Source organism: Rana temporaria, chromosome 2 (genome assembly GCF_905171775.1).
Source record: "Rana temporaria chromosome 2, aRanTem1.1, whole genome shotgun sequence".
NCBI lineage: Eukaryota > Metazoa > Chordata > Amphibia > Anura > Ranidae > Rana > Rana temporaria.
The window spans coordinates 134873190-134900314 of NC_053490.1; the positions used below are offsets into that span (position 1 = coordinate 134873190).

Here is a 27125-nt window from a genome sequence, read left to right on the forward strand (position 1 = left end):
GTGTATGTGTATTCTGTGTGTATGTATACTGTGTGTGTATATTGTGTGTCTGTGTATACTGTGTATGTATATTGTATGTGTGTGTGTGTATACTGTGTGGTCCATAATCAATTGCCTGGGGGCCCCATAATCTCCTATTGCCTGGGGGCCCCATGAGTTGTCAGTCCACCCCTGTTACTCACGGAGCTGGAGCTGGGAGTCTTTGCCTTCATAAATCCGGAAGGTATACACGTACCTAGTGGCTCGATCACAGTTTAATCAATTTTAACCCGTACTTGGCTCTCTTACTTGGGATATACTGCTTGAAGTGCAGCCACCCATAAAAAGTTTAAGGGATTCCTCCACACAAATGTTTTGGTCCTGGATAAACACTTCAGCAAATCGTTGGGAAAAATTATTTATTGGGGGGCATATTTGGATAATTTGTTGTGATTGGGATGATCTCGGGGAGGGCACTGCGAATTGTCGCTAAAATGTAGGAAATGCATATTCATGTTGTAGCGTGTCCTGGACATGACAGCAGAATATATGGGCATGTGGTGGATGGGGTAGATGGACCAGTAGGCATGCAGTTAATTTTTCTTAATTAAGCCCTATATTAAAAGTAAGGCTCAAAAACAATTTAAATTTGTCTATTGTGAGACGTCGCCATTGGAACATGCAGGCATAGGACGAATTGGGGTTGGCGGCAATAAATTGCTCTGCATAGAGATCTTCGGGTAAAAACAAATGAAAATGATCTAATTGGGAAAATTTTGTAGTGTTGGGCTGCACACCTGGCTGTGCGGTCAAAGGGAGGATTATATCGGATCCTGAGCTGGCAGTCAACCATAAGTAGTTTGCCAGGGCATGGGGAAGGTAGGGATGGGCCCGGATTCTTTGGGTTGGATGTGTAATTCCAGTACTGGTACTGGGCTCTTCTTCCTGGGGTCTGGCACTGCTGGTGGTAGGCAGGTCTTCTGATCTTGGTCCTGATCTCCTTAATCTTTTAGGAGGGACGGTTTCCTCCTCTGACTCAAACTCTGATCCACTACCCTCTACTGGCTTGTATTCCGAACCAGAATTGGATGATGGGAGCTCCCTGCTGCTCTCATCATCCGACATGTTAAGCATGGCATATGCCTTCTCAGGTGTGTACACTCTTTTGGCCATGATGACAGTAGTGATGGGGGGCTTGTTTGACGGTACTGCTGGTGATACTGACAGGTCACTGATGGCGGGCCTGGGTGACTATACTGATGGCAGTACTAATGGCGGACCTGTGCGGCAGTACTAATGGCGGGCCTGTGTGGCGGTACTGATGGCAGTACTTACGGCGGGCCTGTGCGACAGTACTGATGGCAGTACTATTGGTGGGCCTGTGTGGCGGCACTGATGGCAGTACATATGGCAGGCCTGTGTGGCGGTACCGATGGCAGTACTTATGGCGGGCCTGTGTGGCAGTACTGATGGCAGTACTATTGATGGGCCTGTGTGGCGGAACTGATGTCAGTACTAATGGCAGGCCTGTGCGGCGGTACTGATGGCAGTACAAATGGCAGTACTTATGACGGACCTGTGTGGCGGAACTGATGGCAGTACTTATGGCGGTACTGATGGCAGTACTAATGGCAGGCCTGTGTGGTGGTACCGATGGTGGGCCTGTGTGATGGATCTAGATGGGCTGTGTGACATATGGGCTGTGTGAAAGATCCAGAGATCCAGATGGGCTGTGACAGTTCTATGGTGACAGGTTCTCTTTATTTGGGGGGCCGTGTTGTGCACATCAGGTGCGCCTCCTCAACCATTCAGAAGTGACCGGCTGTTATTGGACACAGCTGATCATGTGGTAAACAGACAATTTCATTGGCTGTTTACCGTGATCAGGGACGCGCTGTCAGAGCGACATGCGCCATCCCCAATTGCAGCGCTGCACACCTCAGTGGGCGCACGCGAGAGGCTTTTCCTGCTGGACGTCATATGCTATAGGCCAGGCAGGAAGTGGTTAAACTAATACTTTGTTGAAGCACCTTATGATTTTTTACAGCACTCAGTCTTTTTGGGTAAAAGTCTATCAGCATGGCACATTTTGGCTTGGCAATATTTGCCCACTCTTTGTCCACTCTTCTTTGCAAAAACACTCCAAATCTGTCAGATTGCGAGGGCATCTCTTGTATACATCCCTCTTCAGATCCCCCCACAGATTTTCAATTGGATTCAGATCTGGGTTCTGGCTGGGCCATTCCAAAACGTTAATCTTCTTCTGGTGAAGCCATTCCTTTTTTATTTGAATGTATGCTTTCGGTCTTTGTCATGCTAAAATATGAAGTTCCTCTTTATGTTCAGCTTTCTAGCAGAAGCCTGAAGGTTTTGTGCCAATGTTGACTGGTATTTGGAACTTTTCATATTTTCCTCTACCTTGACTAAGGCCCCTGTTCCATCTGAAGAAAAATAGCCCTAATGCATGATGCTGCCACCACCATGCTTCACTGTGGGTATGGTGTTCTTTTGGTGATGTGCAGTGTTGTTTTTGCACCGAACATATCTTTGTATTTATGTATATAAAATATCTGTTAAAATATAAATTGTTACTAAACACAGGACCCTGCATTTACTATATCTAGTCTCACACAGTGCACAGATCATGGAAATGTAATTTTTTTCGATAATATAAACTGCTAAATACCCTTTTTGATCAGCAGTATATAGCAGTCTTGTGACCTCTACTAGTGTCTGTTTAGTTCTTGTAGGAGGAGTTTTCATTCTACTCTGACAGTCCTAGGAGTCTGTAGGACCCCTGACCCTCTGTCTGGACAGTGCTGATTGGTCCTATGCTGGTCACACGCACCCGCCCAAAAAGAAAAAAAATATTTTCTAGCAATATAAACCAAACTGAGCATGTGCAGAGTGACTCCAAAGGCTGTCTTATAAGGATATGGTTAAAGGGGAAGGGGAGGAGGACATGATCAAACTGTGGAGGATTAACCCCTTAGGTTCCACAGTGAGTATAACAAACATGCTTTACTGCATATACAGACTGATTTTACTGTTGAGGGTTTAGTAAGAGTTTAACTGATATTCATATCAACTGAGATATTAGCTACAATCCTTTGAATAACAACAGTATTGTCATCTTACTTAAAGCGGGGGTTCTGCGGGAAATCGTTTTTTTTTTTACATGTGCTTCTACTGCTTTTAACATTGTTAATCGTGTACTCACTTGTCTCCGCAGTGACATTCGGACGTAAATAATGACTTTTAAAATTTTGTGCAGGAAAGTTCCATGTTGCTTGTGGGCATTGTGAAGCCCACAAGCAAATACTTCCGGGAATCAGCCGGCGTCATGAATAGTGCACGCCCCATTGTGATAATAGGCACAGGTTCTTGAATCGTCTCCTGGGAAGCGTGACACTGTGCTCCCAGCCAGGAGACATTGCAAAATAGTCCCAGCAAACACTGGGGCGCTGAGAAATGAAGCGGCACGCCCACTCCCGCGGGAGGGAAACCAGGAAGTGCCTGCTATTGACTCCGGATTAAAGGTATTACAATGGTATATAAAATTATGGATAGCAATCTGTATATATACATACTGAGCTGCTCTGAATAAACAGTAGTTTCGATTTAGGGTGAACCTCTGCTTTAAGCAAGTGGCTTAAACTTAAACTATCAATGAAGTAGTCAATGAAAAAAGTGTGTAAACTTTCATAGTTGAACTGCTTTAAGCCAACCTAAATATTCTGTGACTCTGCTGTCAGACCTGTGCAGCAGTAAAGAGGTATTTTTGGTCCTGTCCTGTATAAAAATAAAGGTTTCCACTCATGTTTATTTTTGGAAAGTCTTAGTTGAATGGCCCGTCCAGAAAAAGCCACATCATTTAAATTGGACTAAGGTCAAGGCTCTGACTCAGCGACTCTAAAATATCATAGTTTCTATCTGAGTTGGTCTGTTAATGAGTTACTCTTGTCTGTTAGATCCATGTCACATGACTTAACCTAATCTCTTTCAAATTTTAAATTACAGAAAATTGCTGTGACATTCTACTGTCAAATCTCCTTAAAGTAGCTTGAAATTCTCTAGTTTTTAACCCTTTTCTAGCCCAGAGAAAAAAAATACGAGATTTCCAGGCCACATTTAGCAGTGTTAGTATGAGTCAGTTAATAAGACTATAACTCTGATTTATTTGCCAACCTAAATCATGTTTACATGTAATTTTGTTACCCTTTTTATATTGATCTATTTTTTTAATACTTGTTTTAATAGACAATTACAATATTAAGCAGAAGCACACTGCCATCTACAGGCCACAGCGGTCTCTGCAAACTAAACATATTTATTTCTCAATGAAGCCTTGGAAACCTTGTTTCCAACAAGTACATAAATCAGGGGCAAGAACCAACATTTGTCACGTGGAGGCACGACAGAATTATAAAGAGTGCCGTTGACACTCTTTGAATTCCCCAGTCAATGCGTAAGACAAGCAGGGCCGGACTTACCATTGGGCTTGACTGGGCTCAAGCCCATGGGCCCCGCCCAATAGGGGGCCCCCTTTAACCACTTACCCCCCGGACCATATTGCTGCCCAAAGACCAGAGTACTTTTTGCGATTCGGGACTGCGTCGCTTTAACAGACAATTGCGCGGTCGTGCGACGTGGCTCCCAAACAAAATTGGCGTCCTTTTTTTCCCACAAATAGAGCTTTCTTTTGGTGGTATTTGATCACCTCTGCGTTTTTTTTTTTTTTGCGCTATAAACAAAAATAGAACGACAATTTTGAAAAAAATGAATATTTTTTACTTTTTGCTGTAATAAATATCCCCCAAAAATATATAAAAAAACATTTTTTTTCCTCAGTTTAGGCCGATACGTATTCTTCTACATATTTTTCGTAAAAAAAATCGCAATAAGCGTTTATTGATTGGTTTGCGCAAAAGTTATAGCGTTTACAAAATAGGGGGTATTTTTATGGCATTTTTATTAATATTTTTTTTACTAGTAATGGCGGCGATCGGCGATTTTTTTTTCGGTATTGCGACATTATGGCGGACACTTCGGACATTTTTGACACATTTTTGGGACCATTGGCATTTTTATAGCGATCAGTGCTATAAAAATGCATTAGATTACTATAAAAATGCCACTGGCAGTGAAGGGGTTAACACTAGGGGGCGGGGAAGGGGTTAAGTATGCCTGGGTGTGTTCTTACTGTGGGGGGGGGGGGGTGGCCTCACTTGGGGAAACACTGATTTTCTGTTCATACATTGTATGAACAGAAAATCAGCATTTCCCCTGCTGACAGGAACGAGAGCTGTGTGTTTACACACACAGCTCCCGTTCCCCGCTCTGTACCGAGCGATCGCGTGTGCCCGGCGGCGATCGCGCCCGCCGGGCACACGCACGGGAGTCGGGGGGCGAGCGGGGGGCGCGCGCGCGCGCCTCCGGCGGCGCGCGTGCGCCCCTAGTGGCGGCTAAATGGTAGGACGTCCATTTACGTGGTCTCGCCTAGGAGAGCCACCTTGTGGACGTAAAATGACGGTGCGGCGACGGCAAGTAGTTAAAAAAAAAAATAATTTTTTTTTTTTTAGGGGTCCGGAGGTCCCCAGGGGCCCAAAGGCCCCCAGGGCCACGGACAGCAACCACCCTTTTTTATTTTTTGTTTATAAAAAATTTTTTTTTATATTATATATATATATATATATATATATATATATATATATATATATATATATATATATATATAATATTATTATTATTATTATTATTATTATTTTTATTATTATTAAAGGGCCCAGGGGTCTCCAGGGCCCCCGGACGGCAACCACCCTTTTTTATTTTTTGTTTATAAAAAAAAAATCATTTTTTTATATATATATATTTTTTTATTAAATGGCTCAGAGGTCCCCAGGGCCCCATGTGGCAACCCCCCCTTTTTTTTATTTTATTTATAAATGTTAATTTTTTTATTTTTGTTTATATTTTTTATTAAAAGGCCCAGAGGTCCCCAGGGGCCCAGAGGCAACCTCCCTTATTTTATGTATTTTTTTTATAAATGTTTATTTTTTTTATTTTTTTATTAAAGGGCCCAGAGGTTTATTTTTTATTTTTATTAAAGGAAGGGCCCAGAGGTCCCCAGGGCCCCAGATGGCTACCCCCCTTTATTTTTTTTCTTTATTTCTTCTTTTTTTTGTAAAGGCCCCCCCCCCCCCCCCCCCGCTTCTCAATTTCAGGCGGTTCTCCGCTCCAGGTGGCCCATGCCTTAAGCTGTGTAAGGGGCCCCAAAATTCCTGATGGCGGCCCTGCGCATACCTCCCAACACGCACGGATTCTGCGGGACTTTCCCACACAGACAGCAGTCCCGCAACAGGGTTAATTTTCCTGCATTTCAAGAGGAGGCAGCACGGAAGCAGGAGGAACCAGAGCGGTGTGTGGAGGACTGTGGCTGCTGAAGGGAAGAAAGCCGAGAGCAGGGCTAATGACAGTCTGTGGCCCCGGCTGTTGGCACAGGTGAGAGGCACTCCCCCCCGCTCAACAACTGCAAAACCCCCCCCCCCCGCTCAACAACTTTAAAACTTTAATGCGCCCCCCCCCCCCCGGCTCAACAACTTCAATTCGCCCCCCCCGCTCAACAACTTCGACCCCCCCCCAATTCTCGGATCCAGGGGGCCCCTTCAACACTCAAGCCCAGGGGCCCCCACCACCCTAAGTCCTGCCCTGAAGACAAGTCAGTCATATATATTCCATTCACAGTGCACTGTGTATGTCTTTCCTGGGTCAGAAGGGCCCCTGAATGGAAGTAGCTGCGTCCGGTGCATTTGCTTGCTTACATGGCAACTTTTCTAAAAAGAGAAGCAGTAATGTAGAAATAAGTGGACAGAGGTTCTAGCCTTTCTCTATGCTACTAAAGAAGAATATATTTATTTTTATCTGCGTTGACTTCAGTTTCCCTCATTTCAAGATGTCATTATACTAAAAGATCACATATGTTTTTGACCTTGATCAATTTAGATCATTTGTTCAGTAAAAATATGGCAATGTAAATAATGTTAAATACGAATATTTTTAATAAATATAAACTTAGATGACACTTTAGGAGGCATTCTGACAGAAAATCAGAGGATACCTAATGGGTAAGAATACATTCCTTCATGATCAGATTGGGCCTTAGTAGCCAGCCAGATCTGCCAAGCTTTAGTCATATCAAAATCAGACAAATATGTATAATTATTAATAAACAAGTAGCTGCGTTAACTACAATATGAATCAAATCCTGTGAAATATAAATGATAATAAATACATAAAATTTATTCTGAGCATGCGTGGATTTTTGTCCGATGAAGTTCCACACAGACGATCGGATTTTCCTATAAGTTTTTTTATTCATAGGAAAAATGTAAAACATGTTCTATTTGGGGCCCACACACGATCGGTTTGTCCGATGAAAACAGTCCATCCGTCTGTTTTCATCGGATAAACCGATTGTGTGTAGGCTTTAGTTTTCCCTGGCCATCTTCTTGGTAAGCAGAAAGATTAAAAACTATACTCTCTTCTAGCACCTAGCTAGGAGGGTACTACATATGTTTGTAGGGTGTATGTGGGATAGGGACCTTAGATTGTAAATCCCCTGAGGGCAGGGACTGATGTATATGTACAATATATTAATGGCTGCAAAAATTGTCATTGCTATTTAAATACTTGTAATAAATACTAAATTTAAAGATTAGCTTATACAAGGTCTAACAGAGCATTTTTTACTATATCTGCCTCTCCACGCCCAAATGTAACCGTTGTTTGAACACCTTCATTCTCCCGCAGCACAAAATTTGAGATAAACTGTATATTCAAGTCATGTACAAAATAGAGACAGCAATGATCACTGCACAATATACAGCTAAGAAGCATCAAAACATCAATAATCCCAAAAAAAGATGTGGAATATTAAAGAAGAGCTAGTGCCATAATTAAAAATAATAGAAGACAGATCAGCAGGGAACAAAACTCTGCAAATGAAGCTCATAAAACCAATATATATACTACACAATGAAATATGATATCTCCAGCTGGCAGATGCATCAAGTATTAAATTAACAACTGTGTATGCAATGCGACGACATGGGGCTGTAGCCACAAAAAAAAAAAAAAAAAAAAGAATGCAGTTCAATGCATAACGGTTCTATAAATATACTATAAACAGCAAACAAGAACTAATGAGCTTGTTGAATAGGGCAGTACAAATACCAAAAATACTAAAACAAAGAATTGTGTGATAAAACAACCAATCATAAATCGATCTGACATCAGCACACATAACTCTGAATAGCTCATATGAATGCAGTATTTTGCCATACTGTATATGTTTTGCTTTGTATATCAGAACTGTGGTCAGGGTTAAATCAGAATTGGGGTCAGGATATGGATATTCAAATATATATATATATATATATATATATATATATATATATATATATATATATATATATATATATATATACTAGCTGAATACCTGGCGTTGCCCAGTCTTCCTATCTTAACCTTTTGGGGAGGAAAATCATAGTAATATAAATATACCCATCTTTTATATAAGGGTGTAGGTAAGGGTTAATTTAACTGTCATATATTTTTATTTGGCATATAAGTAATATGTGTACCAGGTATTATTGAAATATCTCCAGGCGTACAGAAGTTATGTGGGAACATACATTTCCCATTGATTTGCATGGGACTTTAAACAAAAACCCCGACCCTCACAAATGGGGGTAGTTAAGGGATAAATTAACTATCCTATAGTTTAAGTGGACATATAAGTAACATGTGACCAAGTGTTATCGAAATATCTACAGCCGTTTGGAAGTTATGAAGTAACATGTATTTCCCATAGAGTTGAATGGGACTTTAAAGGAAAACCCCGACCATGGCAAATGGGGGTGGGTAAGGGTTAAACCACCTATCCTATGTTTGTTGCTGACATATAAGTAACATGTGTGCCAAGTTTCATGTTAATATCTTTAGCCGTTTGGACGTGATGCTGGAACATGAAGTAACATGTATTTCCCATAGAGTTGAATGGAACTTTAAAGAAAAACCCCGACCATGGCAAATGGGGGTGGGTAAGGGTTAAACCACCTATCCTTTGTTTGTTGCCGACATATAAGTAACATGTGTGCCAAGTTTCATGTTAATATCTTTAGCCGTTTGGACGTGATGCTGGAACATACATACATACACACACAGACACGTTGAGTTTTATATATATATATATATATATATATATATATATATATATATATATATATATATATACAGTATATATATAATAGCAATTAAACAATTAATAATAGCACTTATTGTTTGATTCGCTTGGAAGAATGGTTTTCTTCCTAACCTTAGCTATTCTCAGTTGTGTCTTTTCATTTATTTCGTCAACACTTCCTTTAACCACTTAAAGGAGTTGTAAATAAAATAAAATGTTATGCTGAAATGACTGTTTACAGGGTATAGAGACATAATAGTTAACTGATTCCTTTTTAAAACGATTAAAATAGATAAAAATCAATCATATAATGTACCTGTAGATTCTAGTTTAGTTTTTGCATGTTGTTTCCTGCCTCTCTGCTGTACAGAGCATACAGAGCCATAAAGCAGTGATGGTTTGGAAAACGAAACTGATCCAAAGGGGGAGGTGCTGTTGGGGTTTTAGACACACAGTAATCACACCTCCTTGAAGTTAGTGACCACAGAGAGAAAGCTCCCAGCACTGTGGTTATCATGAAACAGACAACCAGGAAGTGTGGACATCAGAGAAGAAGTACAGCAACTTGAGAGCAAAAACGAACAATGAGGACATGAAAACAGCACTGCATTAAGGTAAAGGAAGCTATTAAGATAAAAAAAATGTTTCCTTTAAAAAACCCTTTAAGACCCGGACCATTATGCAGGTTAAGGACCTTGCCCCTTTTTGCGAATTCGGCACTGCGTCGCTTTAACTGACAATTGCACGTCATGAGACGTGGCTCCCAAACAAAATTGGCGTCCTTTTTGATCACAAATAGAGCTTTCTTTTGGTGGTATTTGATCACCTCAGCGGTTTTTATTTTTTTGCGCTATAAACAAAAATAGAGCGACAATTTTGAAAAAAAATCAATATTTTTTACCTTTTGCTATAATAAATATCCCCAAAAAATATATTAAAAAAAAACATAGTTTTTCCTCAGTTTAGGCCGATACGTATTCTTCTACTTATTTTTTGAAAAAAAATCGCAATAAGCGTTTATTGATTGGTTTGCGCAAAAGTTATAGCGTTTACAAAATAGGGGATAGTTTTATGGCATTTTTATTAATATTTTTTTTTTTTACTAGTGATGGCGGCGATCAGCGATTTTTTTTGTGACTGCGACATTGTTAGACCAACGCGTAATTTTTTATTTTAGATATTTTTTGTATTTTTTTTGAAGCCTTGACAAAGCAAAATTAGATTTTTCTGCAGAAGTAAATTGGGTACATAAATTAGGAAGAATATGAACTAGAAAAATAAATATTTAAACTACGATTAGACAGTTAGAGGGAGGAGTTGGAATTTAGAAGCTATTGATAGGAATTGTAATTGTATCTTCTTTTCTTTAAAATGCCATTTATGTTAGATTTTATATGTTATGAGACTGATGCCGCGTACACACGGTCGTTTTTCGGCATGAAAAAAAACTACGTTCTTCAGCATGTCCAAAAAACGACGTTTTTCCAACTTCATCATTAAAAACGATGTTGCCCACACACCATCGTTTTTGAAAAATGATGAACAAAGCGCGGTGACGTACAACACGTACGACGGCACTCTGAAGGGGAAGTTCTATTCGCCTTTGGGCTGCTTTTAGCTGATTCCTTGTTAGTAAAAGACGATTCGCGCTTTTTTGTCTGTTACAGTGTGATGAATGTGCTTACTCCATTATGAATGGTAGTTTTACCAGAACGAGTGCTCCCGTCTCATAACTCGCTTCTGGGCATGCGCGGGTTTAAAACGTTGTTTTAGCCCACACACGATCATTTTTTTACAACTCGAAAAACAACATTTTTCAGAAGACGAAAAACGATGTGAAGCCCACACATGATCATTTTAAATGACGTTTTTAAAAACGTCGATTTTTTTCATGCCGAAAAACGACCATGTGTCTGCGGCATTATTTTTTTCCATCTTCCCAATTATCATGACAATTAATATTCACATCTAGTTAGGCCCTACACAGATTTAACTGTCACCAAAAGAATCTCTACACTGAATAGTCAAGAACCCAACTGTCCACAACCAGTGTATGAATTGTTTGTTATAGTGCTGTTATATTTTGTTAGTTATGTGGTCAATTTTTTATTTGACCAAGAGATGGGATTGATCGGGTAAATGGAATAGACATTTATTTATCAAACATTTAGTTATGATTATCAAAACATGTATTTTGATTAAGCAGAGATACTTGTTACAAATGATATGCCTTGTACACACGACCAGCTCAACCGCCTGCTTTTACTTTTACTATACCTTTTACTTCCCCTAACTAATTATACAGTAATTTTATTTATTTATTTATTTCAGGTACTTATATAGGGCCGTCAATTTACGCAGTGCTTTACATATATACTGTACATTCACATCAGTCCCTACCCTCAAGAAGCTTACACTCTAAGGACCCTAACTCACATTCATACATACACATACTAGGGACAATTTATACAGGATCCTCAGCATTTGTCATAGCAACTCTTTTACTTTTATTTCTGAAGCTCAGCACATAGTGATCCCCCTCCCAGCAGTGAGTTATCAGACTCCAGGCCTTCAAATCTCTAATATAAACACAGAGCGACTACGCAGGATGAGGGCAAGTAGGGTGCTAAGGCAAGTGATCTGCAGCCAGTTGAGAGGCCCTCCACTGTCAGAACTGGCATGTGGGAACCCAGACCGCAGTTTAATAGCCTTGCAACTTCTCCGGAAGACCCAGCTACCCAGTTCTGGTGGGTGTCTCCTGTGTGTCCTTGGGCCCTGGATCACTCCAGCTGTGTACCTTTCTTACCAGGGCTACTCTGCACTCCACTCAGAGGGATGTTTTATTTCTGGCACCTCAGAAGTTATTTTTCTGTACTAACAGTATGCTCAAAGGTATATACATCAAACTAAAATGAGGGGACAAATGGGGATGAAAGAGGAACAGAGGGACTTTTTTCCAAAAGATGGACAGTCTTTTTTGTTCTTGTATGGTACATACTGTATAGCTGTTTATGTATAGAAATGATAAATTGATGCGTTACACACAGAGTAATATATTTCAATCATTTCTTTCTTACACTTTTGATGATTATGGCTTACAGCTAGTGAAAACCCAAAATTTTGTATCTCGGAAAATTTGAATATTACATAAGACCAATAAAAAATAATAATAAAATAATAAAAATACAGAAATATTGGCTTATTGAAACGTATGTACAGTATAGTATGCACTCAATACTTGGTCTGGGCTCTTTTTGCATGAATTTCTAAATCAATGTGGCATGGTATGGAGGCGATCAGCCTGTGGCACTGTTGAGATGTCATTGAAGACCGGGTTGGTTTGATAGTGACTTTCAGCTAATCTACATTTTTGAGTCTGGTGTCTCGCATTTTCCTCTTGACAATACTCCACAGATTCTCTATGGGGTTTAAGTCAGACAAGTTTCCTGGCCAATCAAGCACAGTGATACCATGATCATTTAACTAGGCATTGGTACTTTTGGCAGTGGGGATGGGTGCCATGTCCTGCTGGAAAATGAAATCAGCATCCCCATAAAGCTGGTCAGCAGAGGGAAGCATGAGGTGCTCTAGAATTTCCTGGTAGAGGGCTGCGCTGACTTTTGACTTGATAAAACACAGTGGACCAACACCACAGATGACATAGCTCCCGAAATCATAAAAATGTTGCATTTCATTTGGAAATCAAGGTCCCAGAGTCTGGAAGAAGAGTGGAGAGGCACATAATCCAAGTTGCATGAGGCCCAGTGTGAAGTTTCCAAAGTCAGTGATGATTTGGGGAGCCATGTCATCTGCTGGTGTTGGTCCATGGAGATGCTGATTTAATTTTCCAGCAGGATGTGGCACCTGCCCACACTGCTAAAAGTATCAATACCTGGTTTAATAATCATGGTATCACTTTGCTTAATTGACCAGCAAACTCACCTGACCTAAACCCCATAGAGAATTTGTGGGGTATTGTCAAGAGGAAGATGAGAGACACCAGACCCAACAATGCAGACGAGCTGAAGGCTTCTATCAAAGCAACCTGGGCTTCCAAAACACATCAGCAGGGCCACAGGCTGATCACCTCCACGCTATGCCACATTGATGCAGTAATTCATCCAAAAGGAGCCCCAGCCAAGTTTTGAGTGCGTACTACACTGTACACAGACATACTTTTCAGTAAGCCAATATTTCTGTGTTAAAAATCCTTTTTTCATTGGTCTTATGTAATATTCACATTTTCTAAAATACAGAATTTTGGCTTTCCACTAGCTGTAAGCCAGAATCATCAACAGTATGAGAAAGAAATGCTTGAAATATATTGCTCTGTGTCTAACACATCTATATAAAATATATGAGTTTCACTTTTTGAATTGAATTAAATAAATGAAATCTCATTTACGATCTCTTCCCCTTCCCCTGTACAGTAGTACTGGTTACTGGTACACTAAAAATATTTAACATACACATATCTTTGGATACAGACATCATTTTTTTTTCATCACCATGGATTTGCATAGCATGTTCAATGAGGTCTAGGTTTATTCAGCTTTGATGTTATTTTCTTCTTCAGACTCTTGACCATTGAAGTTAATTTGTACTGAGATAAATTTGTAGGCTGACATTTTTGACTCCTTTCTGAAAATATGAGTTGCCTGCCTGTCTCTAAGCTAGCCTTACAATTTATGATTTCTCTCTTGCTGCCTTGCCAGCTGAACGAGCGAAATCTATCAATCCCCCAATCCATGCTAAAACAGCATGGATGGATGAATCTGCAGTAATGGCTACTGTACTATGACAGCTGGCAGAATACCTGAACAGTGACTGTGTCTGATTGAATGCAGGTGCTAACGGAGAACTTCCGTGGTTCCGAAAACCAGGTGTTGCCCAGAAAATAAATTTCAGCCGATTCAGTAGAAATAGGCTAAAATTCAATCCATGTATGGCCAGCTACCAAACATGCATGCAGGATGCAAAGTAAGGGTGAAACTATAACAACAGATCAGCACACTTGTTCTAGATACTTCAGAAAGTATTGAGCCCATTGGATCAGCTAGGGAAATCACAGTTTCAAAAGGAAAGTTCAGCAATGACACACTTTGCACTTCCACATTACAGGTTTCCAACAACGTAGTAGTTCCCTACACAGATGAAGGTAGGTCATCTAATAATCTTGGAACCTCAAAAACATATTTGTGAACCATGAAACATATTACATGAACCTACTGGTGCTCTGTGCAATGGGTGTAAAAGAAATGAGTCAACTGGTGCTCTGTGCAATGGGTGTAAAGGACAGGAGCAAAATTGTGCTCTGTGCAATTGGCGTAAAGGACAGGAGCCAAATTGTGCTCTGTGCAATTGGCATAAAGGACATGGGTCAATTGGTTCTCTGTGCAATGGGTGAAGAGGACATGAGCCAACTTGTGCTCTTTGCAATGGGTGTAAAAGACATGAGCCTACTGGTGCTCTGTGCAATAGTTGTAAAGTGCATGAGCCAACTGGTGCTCTGTGCAATGGGTGTAAAGGACATGAGCCAACTGGTGCTCTGTGCAATGGGTGTAAAGGACATGAGCCAACTGGTGCGCTTTACAATAGGTGTAAAGGACATGAGCCAAATGGTGCTCTGTGTGATGGGTGTAAAGGACATGGGTCAAATGGTGCTCCATGCAATGGGTGAAGAGGACATAGGTCAACTGGTTCTCTGTGCAACGGTGTAAAGGACATGGGCCAACTGGTGCACTTTACAAAATTTGTAAAGGACATGAGCCAAATGGTGCTCTTTGCAGTGGGTGTAAAGGACATGGGTCAACTGGTGCTCTGTGCAATGGGTGTAAAGGACATGGGTCAACTGGTTCTCTGTGCAATGGGTGTAAAGGACAAGGGTCAACTGGTTCTCTGTGGAATAACACGCATACTTCCATTGCACAGAAGCACTACTTTTCACCCTCTCTATGTAACCTATACAAGGTAATTCTCACCCAATCATCCGAAGCGTTGCACTGATCCATTGCTATTCTATGGGTACCCTGCCACAGTGCCACCTCTTCTTTCTCGGGGAATAGATAATTGTCTGAATTGGAATTTCCTGGTAGTTGGCATTGCTTCTCTGAGATAACCCAAGATCACAATCAATATGGTGCTTTATACAGTATACCTTCTATAACTTAGAAAAGTGACTTCAGTGGGTACACTCACAATGCCTACATTTGATATGATCTATAAGGCTACAATTACAGTTATGCATTTTCCCCTGATGCCCTTACCACTGAGATCAATGAAAGCACATGAAATCGCATCTCTGTGTGCATCAGTAACATGTACTGTTGCTCTTTCTTTATATGCCTTGCAATGCAGTTTTCGATGTCAAAGCCCATAATAATACACATCAAACACACACTGATGTGCATCATTATGCGTTTTTGTTTGCGCTTTGACATGCATCAATGCTTTTTAAGGCATGGATTGAGATTAATTTTTTGATATGTTTCTATTCACTCCAATAAAAAAACGAATCAAGCAAAAATGAAAGGATATGAGTCCAGCCTAAAGCTTTTCCTGTTGTGTTATGCTGAATTATAAGTGACAGTTCAGTTTCTCTTCCAGTGTTGATCACACATTGAGAAAGCGAGTTAAATATTAACAGTATGTATCAGCTGTGCCTGCACTGCCTATCAGTCACATGAATCCTGCACAGTATAGGCTACATTTCAGCTCTTACCTTTGCCGTCCCCTGGGATTCTCCTGTGGGCTACCCCGTGTTTGGGTGGAGCAGGCTCTTGGGTTCCTCTAAGCAGCTGTCAGATGGTAGAATACCAGGAAACTATTTCCCTTTATCCGTGTTGTGCTTCTAAAGCTGTGCTGGTGGCGCAAACACAGGCTGCTTGTAGGCAAAGTCCACCAGCTTTAAAGGAGAGATTTTCCTAGACTTACTAGAGGGGGGTTGAGGAGGAGATTGTGCTGTTAACACTTAGCATAGCAATTGCTGTCACCAGGATAGAAGGGAATGGTGTATAACAGATAACAGCAGCATCTGCATTGACTTGATATGAAACCTGTTGCTGAGAAAAGAAGAGTATCATTAAGCTGTGGAGAATTACTAAAAGAGGCATATTTTCCTTTGGCTTTGATAACATATAGATGCATATAGCATATAGCTAGAATAACAAGTAAAAGCAATGTCTATTACATGATATAGGGATAGTGACTCTATGCAATGTTATTGGTATTTACCCCAACAGTTTGCATACGGGGGTCATCATCCACAAGTAATTTCTGTATGTCCGATTACATGCTATGTTTTTTGGGCACTGTCAGCCTCGCATTGCTTTGTATGGGGCTTCCTGCCTGCAGTCTTCTGCAGGAATTTGTAGTCTAAATGCACATGTGAATGAGGCCTTAATATATCTCAGGCAAATATAAAAGACACACATTCAGTAATTTTTTTTTTAATACAAGCAGTGTTAGTACCTGAGTTTCACGTAGTATCAGCTTTTTGCAGTGTGCTGTACAACAGAGCTCAAAGTGGAGGAGGGAGAAGCAGCCAGAGTCCTGACCTCAACCTGATAGAACATCTTTGGGATGAATTAGAGTGGACACTGCGAGCCAGGCCTTTTTCGTCCTACATCAGTGCTTGACCTTACAAATGCGCTTCTGGAAGAATGGTCAAACCTTCGCATAGACACCCTCCTAAACCTTGTGGACAGCCTTCCCAGAAGAGTTGAAGCTGTTATAGCTGCAAAAGGTGTGCCAACTCAATATTGAACCCTACGGACTACGACTGGGATGCCATTAAATTTCACATGTATTTATTTTTCACTCTTTTTATTGACAAGATGCACAAAAAGAAAGACATGTTGGTACAATGACCAAATATGCTCAACATGAGCCCAAAGATTAAACAATTCAGTACACAATTGCATATCATGTTTACAGTTGAATGTACAAAAACCAGCGGTCCAGTTTTCGACATATGTAGGTGACATCCAATTTCGCTCAGTAACCAGTAAGGATAGGTCAGGTATAAAGCAACTCTTTACAAAGTACACAAGTATAATCACATCCTAACTTATAGATCGACTATAGATCCCAAGCTCCTCAGATAGCTGTAATAGTAAGAGTGGATGAACACCAAGGATCCCATACCTTGTTATATTTATTAGGGCAACCCCAATGCTCAAAGATAATCTTTTCAAATGGGAGTATCGGGTAGATGGAGGAGCAGATCCAGTGGAGATCTGTCCTTTAGAGAAGACTCCCAATTGGCCGCCGAGGAGGAGGGAGGAAATGGAAGCCGCCATCGTGAAGACCCGTGGAGAGCAGGAGAACAGGAGGCAGCCGCCGAGCAGGGGAAGCTGCCAGAGATGGGGTAAGTGCTAACGACCGACCGTGGGGGGGGGTGGCATACTGTTTGATGCCCTGCCCCAAATCATTTTTTCCACCGGCCACCACTGAGCAGATCGATTCCATTTAAGCACTATGGCCTTGCGGGCTAAGAAAAGTGTTACCCTTAACAAGATTCTAGTGTGTTTTGGCCATTGTTCCTCATCTAGTATACCCAGCAAGCATATCTGTGGAGTACATGGCACCGAAACAGAAAAAATTTGAGATAATACTGCAAGTACCCTTTTCCAATACCCAACTATAACCAGGCACAACCACATAATGTGAATAAAATCAGCTTTTTGATGACCCCGGGTGTGTGAATACGGTGCATGGCGTGATAAATACGACTGATGCAGCACATACAGTTGAATACATTTATTATTTTTAGCCGGAGAGAGAGTTAAAAAAGAGGAACCCGCCTCCTCCAAGTCTTCATTCAATAAATCAGGTATGAGTGTCTACCATTTATGCCCTGTACACCCGATCGGTCAATCCGATGAGAACGGTCTGATGGATTTTTCCATCAGTTAACCGATGAAGCTGACTGATGGTCAGTCGTGCCTACACACCATCAGTTAAAAAACCAATCATGTCAGAACGCGGTGATGTAAAACACAACAAAGTGCTGAAAAAACCGAAGTTCAATGCTTCCAAGCATGCGTCGACTTGATTCTGAGCATGCGTAGATTTTTAACCAATGAACGTGCCTACAAACGATCGTTTTTTTTCTAACGGTTAGGTATCCATCGGTTAATTTTAAACCAAGTTTCAAATTTTTTAACCGATGGATAAATAACCGATGGGGCCCACACACGATCGCTTTGGTCTGATGAAAACGGTCCATCAGACTGGTCTCTTCGGATTGACCGATTGTGTGTACGCGGCATTAGCCTTAGCTGCTAAAGGATTATTATTGAATGTTGTATTAAAAAAATGGGAGTAGACATTACTACACATTAGCGATTAAGCCCCTAGGGCCCTAGGACCTCAGTACAATTATCAAGGGCTAGTCTGGGTACCGGACTGCATTAACCCCAAATTGGGCTTGTAAAGCATGGCAAAGCTGGAGATACCTATAAAGAGATACCTATGTCCATAATGGGGTTGGTATTGACAAGCCCCAAATTATCCACAAGGGCTCAAAAGTGATATGGTCCAGAAATATTTAGACAGAATAAAGGTGGACAAAGCACCTGGACCAGATGGCATCCACCTACCGATCCTAAAAGAATTGAGATCTGTAATTTCAAGGCCATTGTTTCAAATTTTTAGGGACTTGTTAATAACTGGAATGGTACCACTGGATTGGCCCATATTTAAAAAACGAACAAAGTGTGTACCTAGTAACTATAGACCTGTTAGTTTAACTTCTATAGTCGGGAAGATACTGGAGAGTTTAATAAAAGACCACATAGATGAGTTCTTGCTGGAAAAATATATTTTAAGTAACAGACAGCATGGATTCATGAAAGACAGAAGTTGTCAGACAAACCTGGTTTCTTTTTATGAAGAGGTAAGTAAAACCTTGGACAGAGGGGGTGGCGGTGGACATGGTATACCTGGACTTTGCATAAGCATTTGACACAGTTCCGCACACGGCTCATGTGTAAGGTAAAGTCTACAGGCTTGATAATATCAATTTGTAAATGGATAGAAAACTGGATAAAAGACAGAATTCAGAGAGTCGTGGTTAATGATTCTTACTCGGTTTGGTCTAAGGTTATCAGTGGTGTACCCCAAGGTTCAGTGTTGGGACCCTTAATTTTTAATATCTTTATAAATGATATTGGGTCTGGGGTTAAAAGTAACATTTCTGTCTTTGCAGATGACACCAAGCTATGCAGTGGAATAACGTCCTTGCAGGATGTCTCCAATTTACAAGCCGACCTCAATGCTCTGTCTAATTGGGCAACTATGTGGCAGATGAGGTTTAATGTTGATAAATGTAAAGTTATGCACTTGGGGGCTAAGAATATGCATGCATCATACATACTAGGAGGAGTACAACTGAAGGGATCCGTAGTGGAGAAGGACCTGGGGGTTTTGGTAGATCATAAGCTCAATAATGGCATGCAATGCCAAGCTGTGGTTTCCAAAGCGAGCAAAAGCATTTTTTGTATTAAGAGAGATATGGACTCCAGAGAGAGAGATATAATTTCACCCCTGTACAAATCATTAGTAAGACCTCATCTGGAATATGCAGTTCAGTTTTGAGCCCCAGTTCTCAAAAAGGATATCAGGGAACTGGAGAAAGTGCAGAGAAGGCCAACCAAACTGATAAGAGGCATGGAGGAGCTCAGCTATGAGGAAAGATTAGAGGAACTGAATTTATTCACTCTTGAGAAGAGAAGATTAAGGGGAGATATGAGCAACATGTACAAATACATAAGTGGTCCATATAGTGAACTTGGTGTTGAGTTATTCACTTTAATCGGTTTACGACCGCTCACTGTATATATACGTCCTGTTTTTAAAGATGGATATTTCGGAAACGGCAGCAGCTGCTGCCACAACCGAGATATCCATCTCTTCAGTGAGCGGTCCTGTAATCGATAACGGTGGTCTCCGCGGTGGATTCGCAGCAAGATCGCCGTTATCGGTGACGGGAGTGGGGCGCTCCCGTTGCTCTCCCGCGCCCTCCGCCGCTTACCGGAGCCGTCGGTAGCGGCGGAGGCGATTGGGTGCTGTTGCCTACTGTGTGAGGATGCAAGTGAGGGCAAGATGGCCCCCACCCGTCCTCATAGCATTGCTGGGCGGAAGTGACATCAAAATGTCAGTCCAGCCCAGCGTCTTAAAGAGACATTTTTTTGTTGTCATTTTTTTAAATGACAACATTTCCATTTTTTTTTTTGCATTTAAGTCTAAATATGAGATCTGAGGTCTTTTTGACCCCAGATCTCATATTTAAGAGGACCTGTCATGCTTTTTTCTATTACAAGGGATGTTTACATTCCTTGTAATAGGAATAAAAGTGATAATTTTTTTATTTTATTTTTATTTCAGTGTAAACAATTATAAAATCAATAAAAATAAATAAGAAAACAAAAAAAATTTTTTTAAAGCGCCCCGTCCCGACGAGCTCGCGCAGAAGTGAACGCATACGCGAGTAGCGCCCGCATATGAAAAACGGTGTTCAAACCACACAAGTGAGGTATCGCCGCGATCGTTACAGCGAGAGAAATAATTCTAGCCCTAGACCTACTCTGTAGCTCAAGAAATGCAACCTATAGAATTTTTTAAACGTCGCCTATCGAGATTTTTAAGGGTAAAACTTTGACGCCATGCCATGAGCGGGCGCAATTTTTATGCGTGACATGTTGGGTATCATTTTACTCGGCGTAACATTATCTTTCACAATATATAAAAAAATTGGGCCACATTTATTGTTGTCTTATTTTTTTATTCAAAAAAGTGATTTTTTTCCAAAAAAAGGGCGCTTGTAAGACCGCTGCGCAAATACAGTGTGACAAAAAGTATTGCAATGACCGCCATTTTATTCTCTAGGGTGTTAGAAAAATATATATATAATGTTTGGGGGTTTTAAGTAATTTTCTAGCAAAAAAGACTGTTTTAGTCTTGTAAACGCAGAATCTGAAAAACACCTTCTGTCCTTAAAGCGGTAGTTCACCCACAATCCCATGATGTTACCATCGAGACAGGCATTGTAGCGCGAGCTACAGTATGCCTGTCCCGATTTTTTTAACCCCGTACTCACCTTGTAGTCGTCCATCGTAGATTTCGGCTCCCGCGGGGAATGGGCGTGCCTATGGAGAGGGAGGATGATTGACGGCCGGCCCTGGCACGTCACTCTCCCCGAAGACAGCCGGAGTAGGTCTCGGCTCTTCACGGCGCCTGCGCACAGGCTATGCGCACGCGTCGTGAAGACCAAGCCTATTTCGGCTATTTCCGGAGAAGCGTGACGCGCCAGAGCCGGCCGTCAATCATCCTCCGTCTCCAGAGGCACGCCCATTCCCCGGTATCTTCGATGGACGACTACAAGGTGAGTACAGGGGTAAAAAATTCGGGACAGGCATACTGTAGCTCGCGCTACAATGCCTGTCTCGATGGTAAAAGAAAAAAAAAAATTTTTTTCCCGTCGATAGGGTGAACCCCCGCTTTAAGTGGTTTAGGTCATAAAAGAGGACAAGGGGTCACTCTTTACATATAGAGGAAAAAAGATTTCATCTGAAAATACGGAAAGGTTTCTTCACAGTAAGAGCTGTGAAAATGTGGAATAGACTCCCTCCAGAGGTGGTTCTGTCCAGCTCAGTCGGTTGCTTTAAAAAAGGCCTGGATCCTTTCCTAAATGTACACAATAAAACTGGGTACTAACATTTTTTAGCTGGTTTTTTTTGCCTTCCTCTGGATCAACTGTGGGTGTAGTTTTGTGTATATGGGATTGTATTTTTTATTATTTTTTTGGTTGAACTTGATGGTCTTTTTCAACCTCACTAACTATGTAACTATGTAAAAAATGCAGCCTGAAGAAGATCATATTTCCTTTGTCGTTCAGTAAATGAGGCCAACACAATACCAGCATAAATGTTATCTAGAGAGCTAAGCCCCTATCCTCCCAGAAGGTGCAGTCGGCAAACTTTAACAAATGAGAGAACATGGGATTGTGCCACAGAGGTAAATCTATGTTAATGTTGTCAAACTTATCTAGGCGTTTAGCTTCCCTCCAGACCATATGGGCCAAGGTCAAGATCGATAGGAAAACCCTTTGTAATACATTCAGAGGGGCCTCCAGACCTATTAGTAAGTGTTGTAATTGTAGCACATAAGCCACATATGACTCCACTACAGCTGGAGTGACAGGCATCATCCAACCAACTAAGTGGTGCAGTTGTCCTGCCAGATAATAGTATTGTATGTTAGGGAGCGCCATGCCACCTTTAGCCTTGGGTCGCTGTAGAACAGAAAGTTTCATTTTTTGTCTATTGTTCGCCCAGATGAAGGAGGTAAGTATTGCATCAAAAGTTTAAAAAAACTACTTGGGTACCACTGTAGGCATGTGAGAGGTTACATATTAACACTTAGGGAGAAGGATCCTCTTTATCAGATTGATCCTTCCAGCCACCGACAATGGAAGTTTGGCCCAGACATTAAGTTTAAAGGATCACTAAAGATATATATATATTTTTTAAAGTAACAAACATATTAAAATTACCTCCACTGTGCAGCTCGTTTTGCACAGAGTGGCCCCGAACCTGATCTTCTGGGGTCCCTCGGTGGCTGTCTCGGCTCCCCCCACAAGGACTCAACACCCTTATGCGAGCGTGCGTTGAGTTCTTGCAGGCGCGCTCCCGTGATACAGCCAGCGGCCATAGCCGCTCACTGTATCACTCGGCCCCACACCCGGCGCTCTGCGTCATTGGATGTGATTGACAGCAGCGCGAACCAATGGCTGCGCTGCTTTCAATCCATCCACTGTAACCAATCAACGGATGTCAGGGGCGAGCGTGGGACTTTCAAGGGGTCAGGTAAGTATGACGGGGGGGGGCTGGGGGGGCCGGTATTGTCGGATGTTTTTTCACCTTAATGCATAGAACGCATTAAAGGGGTTGTAAAGGAATTATTTCTTCTGAGAAATCCTCACTTCCTGTTCTTCTGTCTGTAACTCCACACAGTAATGCAAGGCCTTCTCCCTGGTGTTGGGAAAGCCTCTTGAGGGGGCTAGCAGGAGGGTCAGGACACTCTCTACTTTGCAGATAGAGAAAGTAGCTGTGTGTTAGTGGGCGTCCTGACACTCCTGCTCGCCCCCACACCAGGGAGAAAGCCTTGCATTACTGTGTGTAGTTCATGGGTCTTCAAACTGCGGCCCTCCAGTTGTTCAGGAACTACAATTCCCATCATGCCTAGTCATGTCTGTGAATGTCAGTGTGTTACAATGCCTCATGGGAAGTATAGTTCTACAACAGCTGGAGGGCCGTAGTTTGAGGATCCCTGGTGTAGTTAAAGACAGAAGAACAGGAAGCATTTCTCAGAAGAAATAAGGACATTTAAATGCAAAATGGAAGGATGAGGTAAGTGAAGGAGGACTGCACTAAGGTAAAGGAAGCTATTTAGGGAAAAAAATTTTTCCTTTACAACCCCTTTAAGGTGAAAAAACGTTTACCTTTAGAACCCCTTTAAGGTGAAAAAACGTTTACCTTTACAACCCCTTTAGGTCTAATCTTTTGAAGTAGGGGGTCTAAGTTAGCCTTTAGAACTTCTGTTGTAGACAATGTAATAAGCACTCCTAAATATTTGTGTGTGTGTACCTATTTTCCCCTAGGTTCAGCTTCAAAGTGGTAATAAGCTTTTACCACTTAAGACCCAGACCAAAATGCAGGTAAAGGACCAGGCCCCTTTTTGCGATTTCTAGACTGCGTGGCTTTAACTGACAATGCGCGGTCCTGCGACGTGGCTCCCAAACAAAATTAGCATCCTTTTTTTCCCACAAATAGAGCTTTCTTTTGGTGGTATTTGACCACCTCTGCGTTTTTTATTTTTTGTGCTATAAACAAAAATAGAGCGACAATTTTGAAAAAAATGCAATATTTTTTACTTTTTGCTATAATAAATATCCCCCAAAAATATATATATATAAAAAAAAAAAATCCAAAATAGGGGATAGTTTTAGTGCGTTTTTATTCATTTTTTTTTTTACTACTACTAATGGTGGTGATCAGCGATTTTTTTCGTGACTGCGACATTATGGCGGACACTTCGCACAATTTTGACACATTTTTGGGACCATTGTCATTTTCACAGCAAAAAAATGCATTTAAAATGCATTCTTTATTGTGGAAATGACAGTTGCAGTTTGGGAGTTAACCACAGGGGGCGCTGAAGGGGTTATGTTTCACCTAGTGTGTGGTTACAACTGTAGGGGGGTGTGGCTGTAGGAGTGACGTCATCGATTGTGTCTCCCTATAAAGGGGGTGACACGATCGATGCAGCCGCCACAGTGAAGCACGGGGAAGCCGTGTTTACACGCGGCTCTCCCCGTTCTTCAGTTCCGGGGACCGATCGCGGGACCCCAGCGGCGATCGGGTCCCGGTCCCGGAGCTTCGGACTGGGTCGTGGGCGGGCGCCCACGACCCACGGCTGGGTAGATGTACAGGATGTGCCGGTACGTCCATCTGCCCAGCTGTGCCATTCTGCCGACATATATTTACAGGCGGCGGTCCTTAAGTGGTTAAAACAAACAGTTATTATATTGCAGTTTACCAATTCTTATGCTGGCCATACACTATACAGAAAAATCGGCCGAAATTCAGTCATTTAGACAGTTCGTTAGTTTTTCGGCCAGTTAATGGGCACAAAATCGACAATTGTTGGGACTTTTTGGAGCCGAAAAAACGAAGGACAAGTTTGCCGAACGAATGATAAATTGAAAGGTTAATGTGTTTCCTGTCCGAACTGTCTGCACTCGGTATGTGTAAAAAAACAAACAAAAAATTTATTTATTTATGTCCACTGAACGATTTATCGGTCATCACATGATGGCACCATCGTTTGCGCTCACGGCCGAATAAAAAGTACATATTTTTTTAAAGAATTGTACTGTTCCTATATATGGAAACGTAAACAATATATTAAATACGTTTTATTTATTGATAGGACCAAAGCTAAAGTCATCATTAAACCCCAAAACAAAAATGTATTGTATTGCAACTTAGTTAGATGTTGGTGCTGCATTTGTTTCGCATGGTGTGGAGTCCTTGCGGGCGCGCTCCTGTGATACAGCCAGCAGCTATTGCCGCACATTGGATGTGATTGAAAGCAGAGCGAGCATATGGCTGCGCTGCTTTCAATTCATCCACTCTAGCCAGTCAACGGCCAGGCTGAGCGGCGAAGAGGACGTCGGGGGCGAGCACAGCAGATGAACGGGCTCAGGTAAGTAAAACGGGGGGGGGGGGGGGGGTCGGTTTTGTCTGATGTTTTTTCACCTTAATGCATAGGATGCATTAAGGTGAAAAAACTTTTACCTTTACAACCCCTTTAAGCATAGGTTTCCTTTTCGCCTGACTTTGTTTAAGTAACCCCAGTTACATCCTCTAAATTGTGTCAGTTGGATTTGTGACATTTTTACAGTATATACTATTTAATATATTAAGCAAATATCTTTCAAGTATTATTCTATAAATGTATATACATTGTAAAGTCAAACCCTGATGGGCAGTTTTTGATTGTTTTGTGTTTCTGGTTTTCAGATGTGTCTAGTTAATGAGTTTACCAAAAACAGATTCTATTCCTTGAATTTTGTGCAACTGCTTGCGTAACATTGTTTTAAAGTTTATAAATTAAAGTAAATCTGTCGGAAGAAAGTATGGGTGTTTCCATTGCTAAACTCCTGAAAACGGCTGACTGTTATGCAGACCCCCTGACTTTAGTACTTTTTGATTCACTGACCCTGATTAAGCAGTCATAGGTTCTTTTATGTGTACATACCCTGAATCAGTCAATTAAAGTAATGAAGCAAGAGGGTCACCATGGCAGCCAGGCAACTAGCATTTTCATAAGTGATTAAAGAAAAATTCCAGGTATAGATATTTTACACAGAGTTAAATTGGTCTAGCTTGCCCAATGTAACTATGTATATACGATACCTGGCTGATGCCCCTGGAAGCTGGAAATCATGGAAGCAGAGGCTTCACCCAGGTATGATATACGTATGTTGGACCAAGCTTGAACAATGTACCTATGTATACAAAATGTAGCCTTAAGGACAGATCTAAAGGAGACTATAAGGGCAGAACAATGGAGACTATCAGTACTTGTCTTAAAAGATAAGTGAGGGATATGAAAAAAAAACACATATACTTACCTAGGTGGATACAGCATAGATCCGATGTTTCATCTGTCCACCGCTGCCTCGAAGACTTAGAACAGAGCGATCACATCACCACTGATCGCTCAGTTCTCGGTTTTCAGAGAGCAGTGACTTCAGTCTCCGACTCTGTGCTTTGCCCCTTCAGTGCTCACTGGAGTGCTGAGCTGTGGAAGGGGCAGGATCGGCTGGCTCAGGCTCTCAGTGGCTCACTGATGCCAATCCAGACATGTGGGTGGGTCCTGACATTAAAGCTGAGATCTCTGCAGAGCCTGGTCCGGCTGAATACAGGTAACAAGAGTGCAGAACTAAGTGCACTCCTATGATCCCCAGGAGGAACAGGGCCAAAAGAACTTTGGACCTTCTTCTCCTTTCAGGCTAATCACACAAAGGAGTTAAGCCGTGTTTGGCATGCATGTTTGAATTGTGATAAGTGGCCCCAACAATAAGGTCACAAATGTTTCTACATATGCTGTGAATACTCACTCCCATGTTTGTCCAAAGTCGCTGAGCTTTGCACTGCCATTAATGATGCATACAGTGTTTACCTGCCTTTAAGCTAACATTGCTTCCCTCTCGCTAGAATACACAAATATGGTTTTCAGCTGTGTAGTTTGCATAATATTCACATGACATCACCCAGTGCAGTGGATGGGAATTCTCTTAATCTGGTGTCAAGCCACCCAAAACAACCTGCCT

The 27125-nt window shown here is 41.5% G+C and overlaps 1 protein-coding gene across 2 annotated transcripts in view; it reads right to left on the bottom strand.

Moving 5' to 3' along the window:
* RDH5 (retinol dehydrogenase 5) overlaps positions 1–27125 on the bottom strand; it is a 59105-nt gene that overhangs the window by 25103 nt on the left and 6877 nt on the right. Inside the window, exon 1 of one of the 2 annotated variants that reach the window (XM_040341138.1) lies at positions 15945–16169. The exons of the other annotated variant lie outside the window; for it this stretch is intronic. The gene's annotated coding sequence lies outside the window, so the exon portion shown is untranslated. Of the gene's footprint in view, positions 1–15944; positions 16170–27125 lie in introns of those variants that run through there. 2 annotated transcript variants of the gene reach the window in all.